The sequence below is a fragment of the Pipistrellus hanaki genome (genome assembly GCF_964339955.1).
Source record: "Pipistrellus hanaki genome assembly, chromosome: 18".
Lineage (NCBI taxonomy): Eukaryota > Metazoa > Chordata > Mammalia > Chiroptera > Vespertilionidae > Pipistrellus > Pipistrellus hanaki.
Window position 1 is genome coordinate 22,512,310 of NC_140520.1, and position 14,649 is coordinate 22,526,958.

Genomic DNA, 14,649 nt, shown 5'->3' on the forward strand with positions numbered 1-14,649 from the left:
ATTCCACTCTGGGATATTCCCTCTTTTCTCTCCCTCGGGCCACTTGGACGAGTGAGCGGTGATCACTACTGTGTACATATACTGCTCTGAAAATGACCCACCAGGTGGTGGAAACACCCAGAAGGCTTCCTGCGCAGCCTCAGCAAGTCTTACTTGTTTCTCAAGGTCAGACTTCCAGTCTCCACAACAGTAACGGTCCTCCTCCTCCAGAGGGCGCCTTCTCGCTGGGCTGTTTTATGTTGATCTCTGTGCCTTTTCTCTTTCTTTCTTTATTGACTAAGGTATTACATATGTGTCCTTATCCCCCCAGTGTCTCTTCCACACGAACTCTCTGCCTTTTCAGAGTCTCTAGTGCATTTGTTAACTCCTCAGCTAGTTATTTTTTGTTCCACTTTCCTTCAGGCTTTCTTTCATACATGCTCACTCTACTGCACCCCACTCCTTCCCAACCAGGTGCCACTGATCACGCCTTTACTGTTCCCACATCTTGCTTCCAATCTCATAGCATCTCCTAACTCATTTAACTTGTAAATATTAAACCAAAAGCTGATCCTCAAAGTCCACCTTTTATTTAACCTTAATAAATGATATTTCGTTCAAAACTATTAACTAAAAAATGAGCCTGTATCCACTAGTATCTTTACCAATTACATTTAAGGGTGATTTTAGGTATAGGCAAACTCCAAGTAGCCACCATTTTAGAAAAATAGCTCTATTAAGGTATAATTTCCAAATAAAAATTGTATATTGTTAAGGTGTACAACTACATCTTTTGATATATTGGGTCGGCAAGTAAGTAATTGCGGATTTTTAAAAGAAAATCAAAGACAATTTTTTCATGGAACTAAATAACTTTATTCTGTAATGTATTGCCCATTTTGATCAATGACCTTTTGCCATCTTTCAGGCAGCATCATAATCCCACGTTCAAAAAACTTCTGGTTTTTATTAGCAAAAAACTGAATCAGGTACGATTTGACATCATCATCATTATTGAAATTTTTACCATTCAAGGAGTTTTGTAAAGATCGAAACAAAAAGTAATCAGATGGTGCAAGGTCAGGACTATATGGTGGATGTGGCAAAACATCCCAACCAAGCTCCATTAATTTTTGCCGAGTGACCAAAGATGTGTGTGGCCTTGCATTGTCATGATGGAATACAACACCTTTTCGATTTGTCAATTCGGGCCGCTTTTCTTCAACTGCATTGTTTAATTTCGTTAGTTGTTCAATGTAGACATCAGAATTGATCGTTCGGTTGGGTGGTAAGAGTTCAAAGTAGACAATTCCTTTGTAATCCCACCAAACTGATAACAAAATCTTCTTTTGATGAATATCAGCTTTTGATGTTGTTTAGTTGGTTCACCTGGCCTGCTCCATGATCTTTTCCGCTTGATATTGTTGTAAACAACCCATTTTTCATCGCCAGTTATCAGTCGTTTTAAAAATGGATCATTTTCATTACGTTTCTTTAGCAAATCGCAGCTGCTAATGCGTTGCGTTAACTGTGATTCTTTCAGTTCGTGAGGAACCCATGTATCGAGTTTTTGAACATAGCCAAGTTGTTTTAAGTGATTTTCAATGCATGTATGTGATACATGAAGCTTCTCTGCAATCTCACGTGTTGTACTGTGACAGTCCGAATTGATTATTGCTTTGATTAGGGCGTCATCAACTTCAACTGGACGACCAGAGCGTTTTTCATCTTTGAGTGAAAAATCACCAGAACGAAATTTGGCAAACCAATTTTGACACTGCCGTTCTTTTAAGGCTTCATCACCATAAACAGCACATAACTTTTTATGAGCTTGCGATGCGTTTTCCCTTTGCGGAAATAAAAAATCAAAATATGATGAAAATGTTCCTTTTGATTTTCCATTTTTCAACGAACGCCAACCGAAAACTACAAAACAGATCAAAAAACTTTTTTTACTGATTAACAGCTGAATAGCCAACTATCAAATAACAAAATGTGTTTTACATTTTACTACGTCTGCAAACCTAAAAATTCAACTGAAGCCATATATGTGTGAAACCCGCAATTACTTAGCTGCCGACCCAATATTTACATATAGTGAAATGATCACAACAACTGGTCTAACTAACATATCCATCACCTCATAGAGTTGTCGTTTTAGGTGTGTGTGTGTGTGTGAGTGTGAACATGTAAATATAACCTCTTAGCAAATTTCAAGTATTCAATACAGTATTGTTAATGGAGTCATCATACTCTACAGTAGATCTCCAGAACATATTCATCTTGCATAACCAAAACTTTTTACCCTTTGACCAACACCACTCTCCTCTCCCCCAATGCCTGGCAACCCCCATTCTACTCTGTGCTTCTATGAGTATGACTGTTTTAAATCCCACATATAAATGAGAGCATACAGTTTTTATCTGTTACTGGTTTTTACACTTAGCTCAATATTCTCCAGGTTCATCCATGTTGCTGCAAATGGCAGGATTTTTCATTTTTTTTCAGGCTGAGCTATATTCTATTGTAAGTATATGCCACATTTGCTTTGTCCATTCATCTGTCAGTGTCTTTTTGGTTGTTTCCATATCTTGACTGTTGAGAATAATGGTGCAGTGACTATGGGAGTACAGACATCTCTTTGAGATCTGATTACATTTTTTTTTTGGAAAATATCTGGAAGTGGACTTGCTAAACCATACTGTAGTTCTATTTTAAATTTTTTGAGAAAACGCCATACTGTTTTCCATAATGGCTTCACCAGTTACACCCCCCACTAACAGTATACAAGGGTCTGCTTTTTCATAGCCTCAACGATACTTTTGTCTTTTTGATAATGGCCACTCTTGCAGATGTGAGGTGGTATTGGTTTGCATCCCTCATGATTAGTGATACTTGCACCTTTTTATATCTCTGTAGGCCATTTGTATGTCTCCTTTTGATCAATGTCTAATCAAGTTCTTTGCCCTTTTTAAAATCAGGGTGGTTTTTTTTTGTTTGTTTTGTTTTTTGCTATTGAGTTGTATGAGTTCCTTATATACCTTGCCTCTTACCCCTTATCATATGTGTGGTTTGCAAATATTTCCTGCCATTCTGTAGGTTGCCTTTTCACTATGTTAAGTTTCATTTGCTGTGCATATATATTCCCATATGTATTCTCACTTGTCTACTTTTGTTTTTGATGCCTGAGCTTTTGGTGTCATGTCATTCATATAGCAGTAACAAACTAGATGAAACTGATGAAAAAGAGCATCACAAAATAAAGACCTGCAGAGAATTTGGTAGATTTCATGAAGCTCATAAGGACTTAGGTGGGAAAGATAAGTGTTAGTATTGAGGGGAAAGGGAGAGCTTGAAGCTTTGGGTCATAAGACGAATGGCCACAGGGTGGCAGCACAGTCTTAACACAAGTACACTGGTAGATGATCCTTAGTTTGCTAAAGCCACAAAACTTTTCAGAATCTCTCCATGTTGTTTCCCCCCATTATCCTAGGGCAGTGGTTGGCAAACTCATTAGTCAACAGAGCCAAATATCAACAGTACAACGATTGAAATTTCTTTTGAGAGCCACATTTTTTAAACTTAAACTTCTTCTAACGCCACTTCTTCAAAATAGACTCACCCAGGCTATGGTATTTTGTGGAAGAGCCACACTCAAGGGGCCAAAGAGCCACATGTGGCTCGCAAGCCGCAGTTTGCAGACCATGGTCCTAGGGAAACGAAAACAGATGTTTAGAATCAAAGATAACTCCTTAACTTAAGCTGAGGGAAAGTGCAGGGTGGAGAAAGCATCTTTATTCCCGGAGGTATAAATAATCTAAAAAAGGTTTCAAACCATCTGTGGGGAAGGACCAATTTAGTTTCCAAACCACTAATTTTGTAAAATTCAATGAAAATGATTTTATAGGGAAAAAAAATCAACAAAAAGTACACAGAAAACATGAGCCCATTTTAAAAATTAGTTCAACAGATAAAGTGTATACAATTTCATAATTACATTTCAACAGTTATCTATTTTTGTGAAGCATCTTGTTTAGTTCAACTGGCCTTTTTTATTTTTTATTTTAAAGAAGGATTTTCTCAATGAAGGAGCAGTGTGTTGCTTTATGTTCTGACTCAAGCTCCTTATTCTGTGAGGTATTCTAGAACCTTCTAAACAAGATTTAAACTCTAAATCACATAGATCATACAGGGTTATCTCCTATAAACATTTTTAAATAATTACTCTTAATTTCTGTACTTACCTTGCTCACACTGGTGGCAAGTAAGGATGGGCCCTGGTTCACAGACCTAGCTTTGAGTGACATTGCTTTCATGTCCTTCTTCTATCGCACTTAAGTCACTATTAGAAAGTGCTTTTACTTCCCAAATCAACTAAATTTTATTTAAATTAATTCCTCTAGCTAGCTTACATACAAATGATGAAGAACTTAAATGAAAATATCATTTGTTGAACTGATTAACATTTACTGAATGCCTACTCTGTGCCAAAAATTTTACATGCCTCACATCCCAAAGATCCAGGTATTATTACATTTTCCATTTTACAGATAAGGAAACTGAGGTTAAGAGTGATTAATATTCAAGATAGCATAGCTTGGTAGAGCTGGGATTTGAACCCAGAGCACTTTAAAGCTCTTTTTCTTTATACCAGGATCCATTCATCATATCCTACTTTTTGAGCAAATAGAAAGTAATTTCAAGTTTGTGACCTAGCCTTAAGATAGATGGGGAAAATAATATTTTTAAAGTGAGATAATGATAAAATAAGAGAGAGAAGAAAATGTAGAAAAATGATAAGATGATAAGTCTGTAGGGGGAAACAGCTGAACATGTTTCTGGCAAGAGGGAAGAATTAAAACACCGACTTTAATGAGGTATAATTTACATATTATAAAATACACCCACTTCAAGTGTACAGTTTTTTGAGTTTTCACAAATGTATGTTCTCATATTACCACCATTGCAATAAAAATATAGAACATTTCCATCAACTCCAAATTTCCCCTGTGTCCCTTCCTTTCCCATGAATCACCCTCCCACATGGCTTTAGGGAAGTGCTATCTTTTTGCTGTTACTGTAGATTACATGTGTTTTTTTCCAGTGTCACATAAATGGAATCATAAAGTATACTTTGGCACTTTTCACTTACTTCTCAGGGTAATGTTTTTGGGATGCATCCATGCGATTATATTTATCAGTTGTCTGTTCCTTTTTAATATTGAATAACACTTCATTGTATGGATGTGCTATAATTTATTCATCTGTTCATGGACTTTTGTATTGTTCTAGGTCAGGGCCATTATGAGAAAGCCGTGAACATGCTCAAGTCTTTGTGTAGACATATGCTTCCATTTCCCTTGGACAAATACTGAAGACTGGAATTGCTCGGTTGTATAGCAATTGCCTCTCACCTTCTAGGAACTTTCAGGTGGCTCAGAACAGGTCTCCCTAAGCTGTGTCACCTTGGCATCGGAATCATTTTGAGGTGTCGGCGATTGAGACCCTGCGGGATCACAGGAAACTTTTATACCTCCGTTAAAGAATTTAAATGAGGGGCCTTTCCCATAGTAAGGATTAATACCAGAGAGAACTTCTTATGACCTATGTGTAGGGCGGGGCACACATCTCATTCCTGAACAATCTGCTCTTGTTATCGTCCTGTGAATAGCCTCCCTCCCCTCTAAGTCTCCAGATGCCTGACCACATCCTTAGCTCAAAATGTCATATCACTTCCTTTTACCTCTCTGTCCCTGAATTTCTTACATATGTGGGTCTCTGGCTCACTCATGTATGACAAGTTCTTATACATGAGTATATAATTATATTTGGTAATTTTCTCTTGTTAATATAATCTGTGTCATGTACACACCCCGACAGGGGACCAAACACAAAACCTGGGCATGTGTCCTGGCCGGGAATTGAACCTGCAACCTTTCGGTGCACAGGATGATGTTCAATCAACTGAGAGATGCCATTATTTAACTCTCAGTGCTGTATTCCTGATATTTTCTCTGGGTCAATCATCTTGTTCTCTACTTTCCTCTATACATCTGTTAATCTACTCTTTAACCCACTTATTGAGTTCCTTAAATCAATGAATATATTTATCCTCTATAGTTTTATTTTGTGTCTGTACTTTCCTCCATTTTTATATTTTTGGTTTTCCCAAAATCTTTAATTATTTCCATGTTATCATATATCTGTAATAAATAATTCTATTAGCTAAAGTTCCTGGAGGCTTAACTTTGCTTTTAGTTGTTCCTCCTACTCTTGCTGATGGTGGATTGTTCCTTTGGGTGCTGTAAAGTGTTGTTTTTGAAGTCATGCTTGGTGAGGATTCTGTGTGGCCTGCACAGAAGCATGTCTCTCTAGAGCGAAGGTTCTCAATCTTTTTTGCACATTAGAACTACCTAGTGAGCTTTTAAAAATTAGGGCGGCAGGTTGAGCCCCAGATCAGTTAACTCAGATACTCCAGGTGTGAGATTGAGGCATTAGTGTTTTTAAAGCTCCAAAGTCATTGTTGAGAATCACTGCTCTAGAGAGAATTTGACTTTAATTTTTACAGGCACTGTGAGTGTGTTTCCATCCCTGGATCACTTTCATAGCTATTTTTCAACTCTGGGTTCCTGAACTACACAGATAATATAATATTTTTAACAGTAAAAAATATTTTAATAGAGAAGAAGCAACAAAGCCAATTTGATTCTTCTTGTTTGTTTTCCCTCCAACATTTTTGAGGAATAATTGACAACTATAATTGTATATAATTAATGTATAAAATGTGATGGTTTTATATACATATAAATTGTGGAATGATTACCAAGAACAGGTATTTTAATGCACCTTACATAGTTAAGTTTCTTATTTTTTTTGTGGTGAGTATGCTTAAGATCTACTCTTAGCAACTTTCATGTATATAACAAATACACAATACCATATTTTTAATAGCTATCCATTAGATCTGTAGAATTTATAAGTTTGTACCCTTTGACCTACATCTTCCTATTTCTCCCTTTCCCCAGCCCTTTGTAACAACCACTCTATTTTGTTTCTATGAAATCAGCTTAAAAATACATATTCCACATATAAATAATACCTTGCAATATTTATTAATATTTATTAAGCAATATTTATTAATTCTAAATTATGCTTATTTCACTTGGCATAATGTCCTGCAGTTTCATCATGTTGTTATTAATGGAAGAGTAGTATTCCATTATATATATGTGTATATGTAATAGATAGATATATGGATAGTATTTGTTGCCTGTGCTTTTGGTATTCTTCCCCCAAAGTTATTGCTAAGGCCAATGTCAAGGAGTTCTTCTATGTGTTTTCAGGTTTTATAGGGAAGCCTTTAACCCATTTCACTTGACTTTTATGAGTTATGAAAAATAGGGGTTCAGGTTCATTGCATCTGAATATTCAGTTTTCTGATACTATTTGTTGAAGAGACTGTCAATCCCTGCAGTGTATTCCTGATGTCCTTGTCGAAGATTAGTTGACTGTATATGCATAGGCTTATTTCTGAGCTTTCGGTTCTGTTCCATTGCTCTGTGTGCCAGAACGATACTCTTGATTGCTACAGTTTCCTAATAGAGCTTGAAATCAGGAAGGGTAATATCTCCAGCTTCGTTCTTCTTTTCATGGATGACTTTGGATATTCAGGATCTTTTTTGGTTCCATACAAATTTTAGGACGGTATTTTCTATTTCTATGAAAAATGCCATTGGAATTTTGATAGGAATTGCATTGAATTTATAGATCACTTTGAGTAGTACAGACATTTTAACAATATTAATTCATTCAATCTAACAACATGGGATATCTTGCCACTTATTTGTGTTTTCTTCAGTTTCTTGCTTCAATATCTTACAGTTTTCAGTGTACAGGTTTTTCAATTCCTTGGTTAAAATATATTCCTAAATACTTCATTGTTTTTGATGCTATTGTAAATGGGATTGCTTTCTTAATTTCTTCAGATAGCTAATGGTTAGTGTATAGAAATGCAAATGATTTATATGTTTGTTTGTTTTAAAATATATATATTTTATTTTTTTTAAAATCCTCACCCAAGGATATTTTTTCATTGATTTTTAGAGAGAGTGGAAAAAAGGGAAAGACAGAGAGAAATATTGATGTGAAAGAAACACTTTGATTGCATGCACCCTGACCAGGGCCAGGGACTGGGAGGAGCTTGCAACCAAGGTACATGTCCTTGACCAGAATTGAACCTGAGACCCTTCTGTCGGCAGGCTGATATGCTCTATCTACTGAGCCAAACCAGCCAGGGCATGTATGTTGATTTTATACTTGCAATTTTACTGAATTTATTTATTTATTCTAACAGGTTTTGGTGTAGAGTCTTTAGGTTCTTTTGTATATAAGATCATGTCATCTGCAAGCAGAGGTAATTTTACTTCTTCATTTCCAATTTGGATATCTTTTACTTGTTTTTCTTGCCTAATTGCTGTCTAGGATTTCCAATACTATTGTATGTTGAATGAAAGTGGTGAGGGTGGGTGTATTTGTTTTGTTTCTGATCTTAGAGGAAAGGCCTTTAACTCTTCACTGTTGAGTGTGATATTAGCTGAGGGTTTGTCATATACGGCCTTAATTATGTTGAGGTGCATTTCTTCTCTACCTAATTTGTTGAGAGTTTTATCATGAAAAGATGTTGAATGTTGTCAAATACTTTCTCTGCATCTATTGAAATGATCATATGATTTTTATCCTTCATTCTGTTAATATTGTGTATCACATTTATTGATCTCTGTATATTGAACCATCTTAGCATTCCAGGGATAAATCCCACTTGATCATGGTGTCAGACCTTTTTAATGTGCTCTGGGATTCAGGTTTGCTAGTATTCTGCCGAGAATTTCACATCTATGTTTATCAGGGATACTGGCCTGTAATTTTCTTTTCTTGTAGTGTTATGGTGTGGCTTTGGTATTAAGATAATGCTGGCCTTATGAAATGAGTTTGGAAGGTCCTCTCTTCAATTAGGTAATGTAAATTTGAATCTTATGCTTGGGAGCGCTCCCCTAGACACTTTATTGAGATAAACAGCTTTCTTGTATGTCTTTTTACTGAGAGACTAACCATGTGAGGGCTTATGGGGGCTGGAAGGGACTTGTTCCATGTCACATTGACCAAACCCAGGGCTTTGTCATCTATTTCCACAGGTCTCTACAGTCCCAAGCTTCTTGTTTACCAGTATCAACACAGCCTAAATGTCAGTGGCAGTGTAACATATCTGTGTTTATATTCTTCTCTGGTTTTGGTTTTAGAATTTCCCTTACTTCCCTGTGAATCATTCTGTATTTTCGAATTTTTGTTATTTTTTACCCCCCAATTCTAGTTTTTTCCAAGTACTTCGATTACAGTATTGCTGAAAATACAAGTCTTGCCATGACTGTGAGTCTGTAGCTTCATGGCCTTGCCCTGCCCTCCTGTTCCCAATGTCTGCCCGAACCAAGTATGAGCTTGCTGTGTCTTTGGACATGGTGCATTGGGTTTGCAAGCATACACCTGGCAAGACATCTGGAACTAGTATGCATTTCCCTGGCCGGGGCCTGGCCTGGTCTTGGCTTCGTTTTGCTCCTGCTGGACTATGTTGCCAAGGTCCTAGCATACTTTGAATTCCAGCCTACCTGAATTATGTCAATTTCTATTCTTTTTCTTCTGTTTCCAAGTCTTTGTCTTCTGAACTTAAGTTGCCAAACTGAAGTCTGGTTTCAGTTTATTTTCTGGATTCATCTTTCCACAAAGGACTCTATCCCTGATTTGAGAGTTTGTAGTGTGGTTTATAACAATGTGGGAATGGATCCAACTCAGGATTCAGATTTCTAAGATGCCCAGATGATCTTAACAAAAAGCTTCTAACGTTCCACTTCATTTAAAAGAACACTAAGCTTATTGAGTATGTGAATTTAAAAGACTTTCTATTACATGTTGAGAATATTTAGTATTAATCAAGGTTAAACACTGAATTACTAATTTTATAAAAAGGAATTTATAGTTGAGAATACTTCGGTTTACTTTTATTTGCTTAATTCGTGAGTAGCCATCTCCCCGTATACCAAATACAACCATCTGTATGGGATTGTGGCTGGTCTAGTTCATGTACCCTTTTACTTTGAGATCTCCTAAGAAAACTGAGTTTGGTAAAAACTGTTCAGAGAACTCTTGTCACTATTGAATGGAGCATTTATCCTAATTTTCCTGCCATGATATCATGATCGGTGAATTTAATTTCATTGGTTTATATCAGGCCTACTTCCAAAAGGGATTTGAGGTGATATTATTGTCTATTGATTTACTGGCGACATTAAAAAGTATTTCTGTATTACTAAACAGTAGGCCCTGCAAAGACAGGGACCCAGCTCCTCTGTTTGCCTGCTGCATTATTAGCTCTGAGGGCCATTCATGGCCTATGGCTGCAGTCACTGAATAAATGAATGAATTGGTGAATGCTAATCTCCATGCAAGCTTTACGAGATTTTCTATTATCACCTATTTTTCTTTTACTGTTGGTGAGCTGAGAAGCTATTTTTAATCTCTTTTCAAAAGAGCAAGATTCTTTAAAAAGAAAATGTGATGTTTGAAAGGGCAAGATGATTTCCTCAGGCTTTTGATGTTGGAGACGTGTTTTAGCTTGGTGAAGACCTGGGCCTGCCACTGGCTATTTATCTGAACAACAGAAGGAGTAGAGGGGAGCATTTGCAAGGGTGAGGCGAGAGACCTCACTGTCACTGTCAGCCATCCTTTACAAGCCAAAAATAGTTCCAGAAATGGCTGGGCTGGGACACTCGCCATATTGACATTTCTCGTTTTTAAGTGGAAAGACCGGGAGACTTCAGTCCCCAAGTGGACAGAAGAGCCTTTATATATAGGTCGTTAGCACATTATAGAGATGAAAGGCTAAACCCATAATTTGCTCCTGGCCCCTTCTGCCCTTAGGCTGTTGGCGGCAAGTTGCCTTAGCAGAGCTGAAGACAGAGACTTTCCTTTGGAGAACCTTGTTTCTTTCCATGTAAATTATAATTATGATCTGAAAGTACACCAATGTTTGATTTAAATATTTTTATATTTACATTTATATTTATACATAGTTTATATATTTAACACCTTACTTCAAGAACTTGATTTAAAGCAATAGCAATTGACAAAAGGTATAAAGTAGAGAACACCCTACATTGGCTTGAAATATTTAACATTTGAAATATTCAACATTTCTTCAAGAACTTTGTTTGCTAATAACAATGATCCTTTAAAAAATTATTATTTTTTTATTTTTAGAGAGAGAGAAGCATATATTTGTTGTTCTACTTATTTATACATTCATTGGTTGATTCTTTTTGTTTTTTAATCTTTATTGTTGAGTTTATTACAGAGATCCCTGTTTTCCCTACTCATTACCGTGCCCCCTACTCATTTCCCATTTCACCCCAGACCTTTGCCACCCTATTGTCTGTGTCCATAGGTAATGCATATATAGGCATATAAGATCTTTGTTTAATCTCTTTCCACCTCCCACTACACCACTTCCCTCTGAGAATCGTCATTCGGTTCCATTTCCTTGCCTCTGATTCTATTTTATTCTGTTAATTAGATTTCTTGTTTGTTTATTTGATTTTTAGATTCAGTTGTTGATAGACATGTATTTGCTGCCATTTTGTTGTTCATAATTTTTATATTTTTCTTTTTCTTCTCCTTCCTCCTCTTATTAAAGAATACCCTTCAGCATTTCATATAATACTGGTTTGGTGGTGATGAACTCCTTTAGCTTTTTCTTATCTGTGAAGCTCTTTATCTGACCTTCAACTCTAAATGATAGCTGTGCTGGGTAGAGTAATCTTGGTTGTAGGTCTTTGCTATTCATCACTTTGAATATTTCTTGCCACTCACTTCTGGCCACTTACATATTTTCTATTGAGAAATTAGCTGACACTCCTATGGGCATTCCCTTATAGGTAACTAATGCTTTCCTCTTGTAGGCGTTTACCTATACCACCATCTTCAAAATCTCTCAGTGGTGGATTCTTGTGTGTGCCCTGACTGGGGATCAAACTCAGAACCTTGACGTGTCGGTTCTAACCAACTGAGTTACCCAGCTAGGGCCAATAACAATGATTATTAATTTTACTGTAAAACCTGGAAAAGGAACAACTCTCTGGATATGAGTCAGCAATGCCACGTAGTGCTTACTACCTTGAATTATAATTGGAAGTGCTTATAAAGGGACATGGGAGACTAAGAAATCCTACTCTGTTTTCAGTGACTTACATGTTAAGACTTTAAGTTTATATAATTAAAAAGGGCTTTCCTTTTTGGTTAAAACATGGTAAATACTACAGTTTTCTTCAAGGCCTCCTTAGTGTTGAGTTTTTAAAAACATAGTACCATTAAAAACCACAGTTATAATTTCATAAAATTACTTGAAATCTTATAGCAGCAGCTCTCTAATTGTTCTAATGAAACCTGAGGTTGTAGGTTAAATTAGGTATATCTATAACATAAATAGGGTAAGCAGATGTAAATAAGCAAAAGAACGACAAGAGTGTGATCAGACAACAGTTTTGTTTCCTACAGTAGTGTTTCCCAAACTTTTGACATATGTGTACCCCTTCTATAATTTTTGTAATGCTGAGTACCCCTTGTACTCATGAGAACGTAGAATTAGGCACAGCTAAGCATGGTGCAGTGCATATCCCCACCAAACTCCGGTGCAACGCGTACCCCCACCAAACTCTTCCCGTACCCCTGGGGGTATGCGTACCACACTTTGGGAAACACTATTTATGGTAACACAGTAATTTTGTGATCCTTAATATATTTGCTACTATAAAATATTCTTTCCACCAGTTAACAAATACTGATGGTTTCACCAACATCTACAAACAGCTTATACAACTAAATAAAAGGAAGATGAATGATCCAATTAAAAAATGGGCAATGGACCTAAATAGAATATTTTCAAAAGAAGACAGAAGGAAGGCCAAAAGGCACATGAAAACATGCTCAAAGTCACTAATTATCCGAGAGATGCAAATCAAAACAACAATGCGGTACCATCTCACACCTGTCAGAATGGCCAACATCAACAAATCAACAAACGACAAGTGTTGGCGAGGTTGGGGAGAAAAAGGAACCCTCGTGCACTGCTGGTGGGAATGTAGACTGGTGCAACCACTGTGGAGAACAGTGTGGAGTTTCCTCAAAAAACTGAAAATGGAACTCCCATTTGACCCAGTAATCCCACTGCTAGGAATATATCCCAAGAAACTAGAAACACCAATCAGAAAGGATATATGCACCCCTATGTTCATAGCAGCACAATCTACAATAGCCAGAATTTGGAAACAGCCTAAGTGTCCGTCAGCAGATGATTGGATCCAAAAATCATGGTACATCTACACAATGGAATACTATGCTGCCATAAAAAAGAAGGATTTCTCATCATTTGCAGCATCCTGGATGGAATTGGAGAACATCATGCTGAGTGAATTAAGCCAATCAATGAAAGAGAAACACCACATGACCTCACTCATTTGTGGATAATAAAGAACATTATAAACTGATGAACCATAAGATAGATATAGAGACAGTATATCAACAAGTAGACTGTCAAATTACAGCGGGGAGGGGAGGAAGATCTGGGGGAGATAATAGATCAACCGAAGGACTTGTATACATGCATATAAGTGCAACCAATGGACTCAAAACTCTGGGGAGGGAGGGGATGTGTGGGAGGGAGGGAGGGGGTCAAAAAAAAATCAATAAAATATATTAAAAAAAAAAAAAGAAAAACAGTATTAGGAAATAGGCATAGAAATTATTCAAATAATGAGAAATAAATCTTAAAGTAAAAAAAAAAAAAAAAATAGAACTCACAGGACAAAGGATCCAATATGTGCTCTCTCTGGGGCTCACAGGCATTTCCCCCCTTGCTTGTTTTCTCAAGAGACAAGTAACTAGGGGGAGCAATAGGTAGTGGCAGCTTGTCCCTGGCTAACCCCCTAAACCTGCTTCCAAAGGATCTCCTTCTGCCTCTGTAACTTGTCTCCAGAGGCCACGCAGTCCAACTTCTTCTGCCTCTGTGACTTTCTAAAGGGCCAAGGCAGCTCGCCTAGGATGGACTCTTTCTCGTTTCCAAAGGGCCAAGGTAGCTCCAAGGAGGCTCACTCCTGTTGCCATGATCTTACCTCTTCTGTCTTAAGCCCTTCCTTTGTTTCAATGACCCCAGCTTTAATAAATGAACTCAAAAAATCAAAAAAAAAAAATACTGATGGTTTCAATCAGAAACGAATGTATTCATTAATTTTAAGCTTATAACAGGTAAATGTATGGGATCTTTGAGATTTCTAGGGTAATTATATTTTAAAATCTCAGCACTTGTAAGAATATTCACTTGATTTATATTTACTTTACCAGTACATATTAGTCTAGAGCAGCGTTTTTCAACCGCTGTTCCGCGGCACACTAGTGTGCCGCGAGATGTTGCCTGGTGTGCCATAGGTGCAGACAAGACAAGAATTTTATAATTTTTCACTATTTTGTTTACTTAATATTTCATAATAAAGTAATTATAAAATACTTTCTTTGTGTTTATTTGATTCCTATTCAAGAGAATTACTTTATATATAGTCAATATAGGCACAG

At 36.8% G+C, this 14,649-nt stretch overlaps 1 protein-coding gene across 1 annotated transcript in view; it reads left to right on the forward strand.

Moving 5' to 3' along the window:
* RGL1 (ral guanine nucleotide dissociation stimulator like 1) overlaps window positions 1-14,649 on the forward strand; it is a 216,103-nt gene that overhangs the window by 15,865 nt on the left and 185,589 nt on the right. The gene's annotated exons all lie outside the window — the stretch shown is intronic.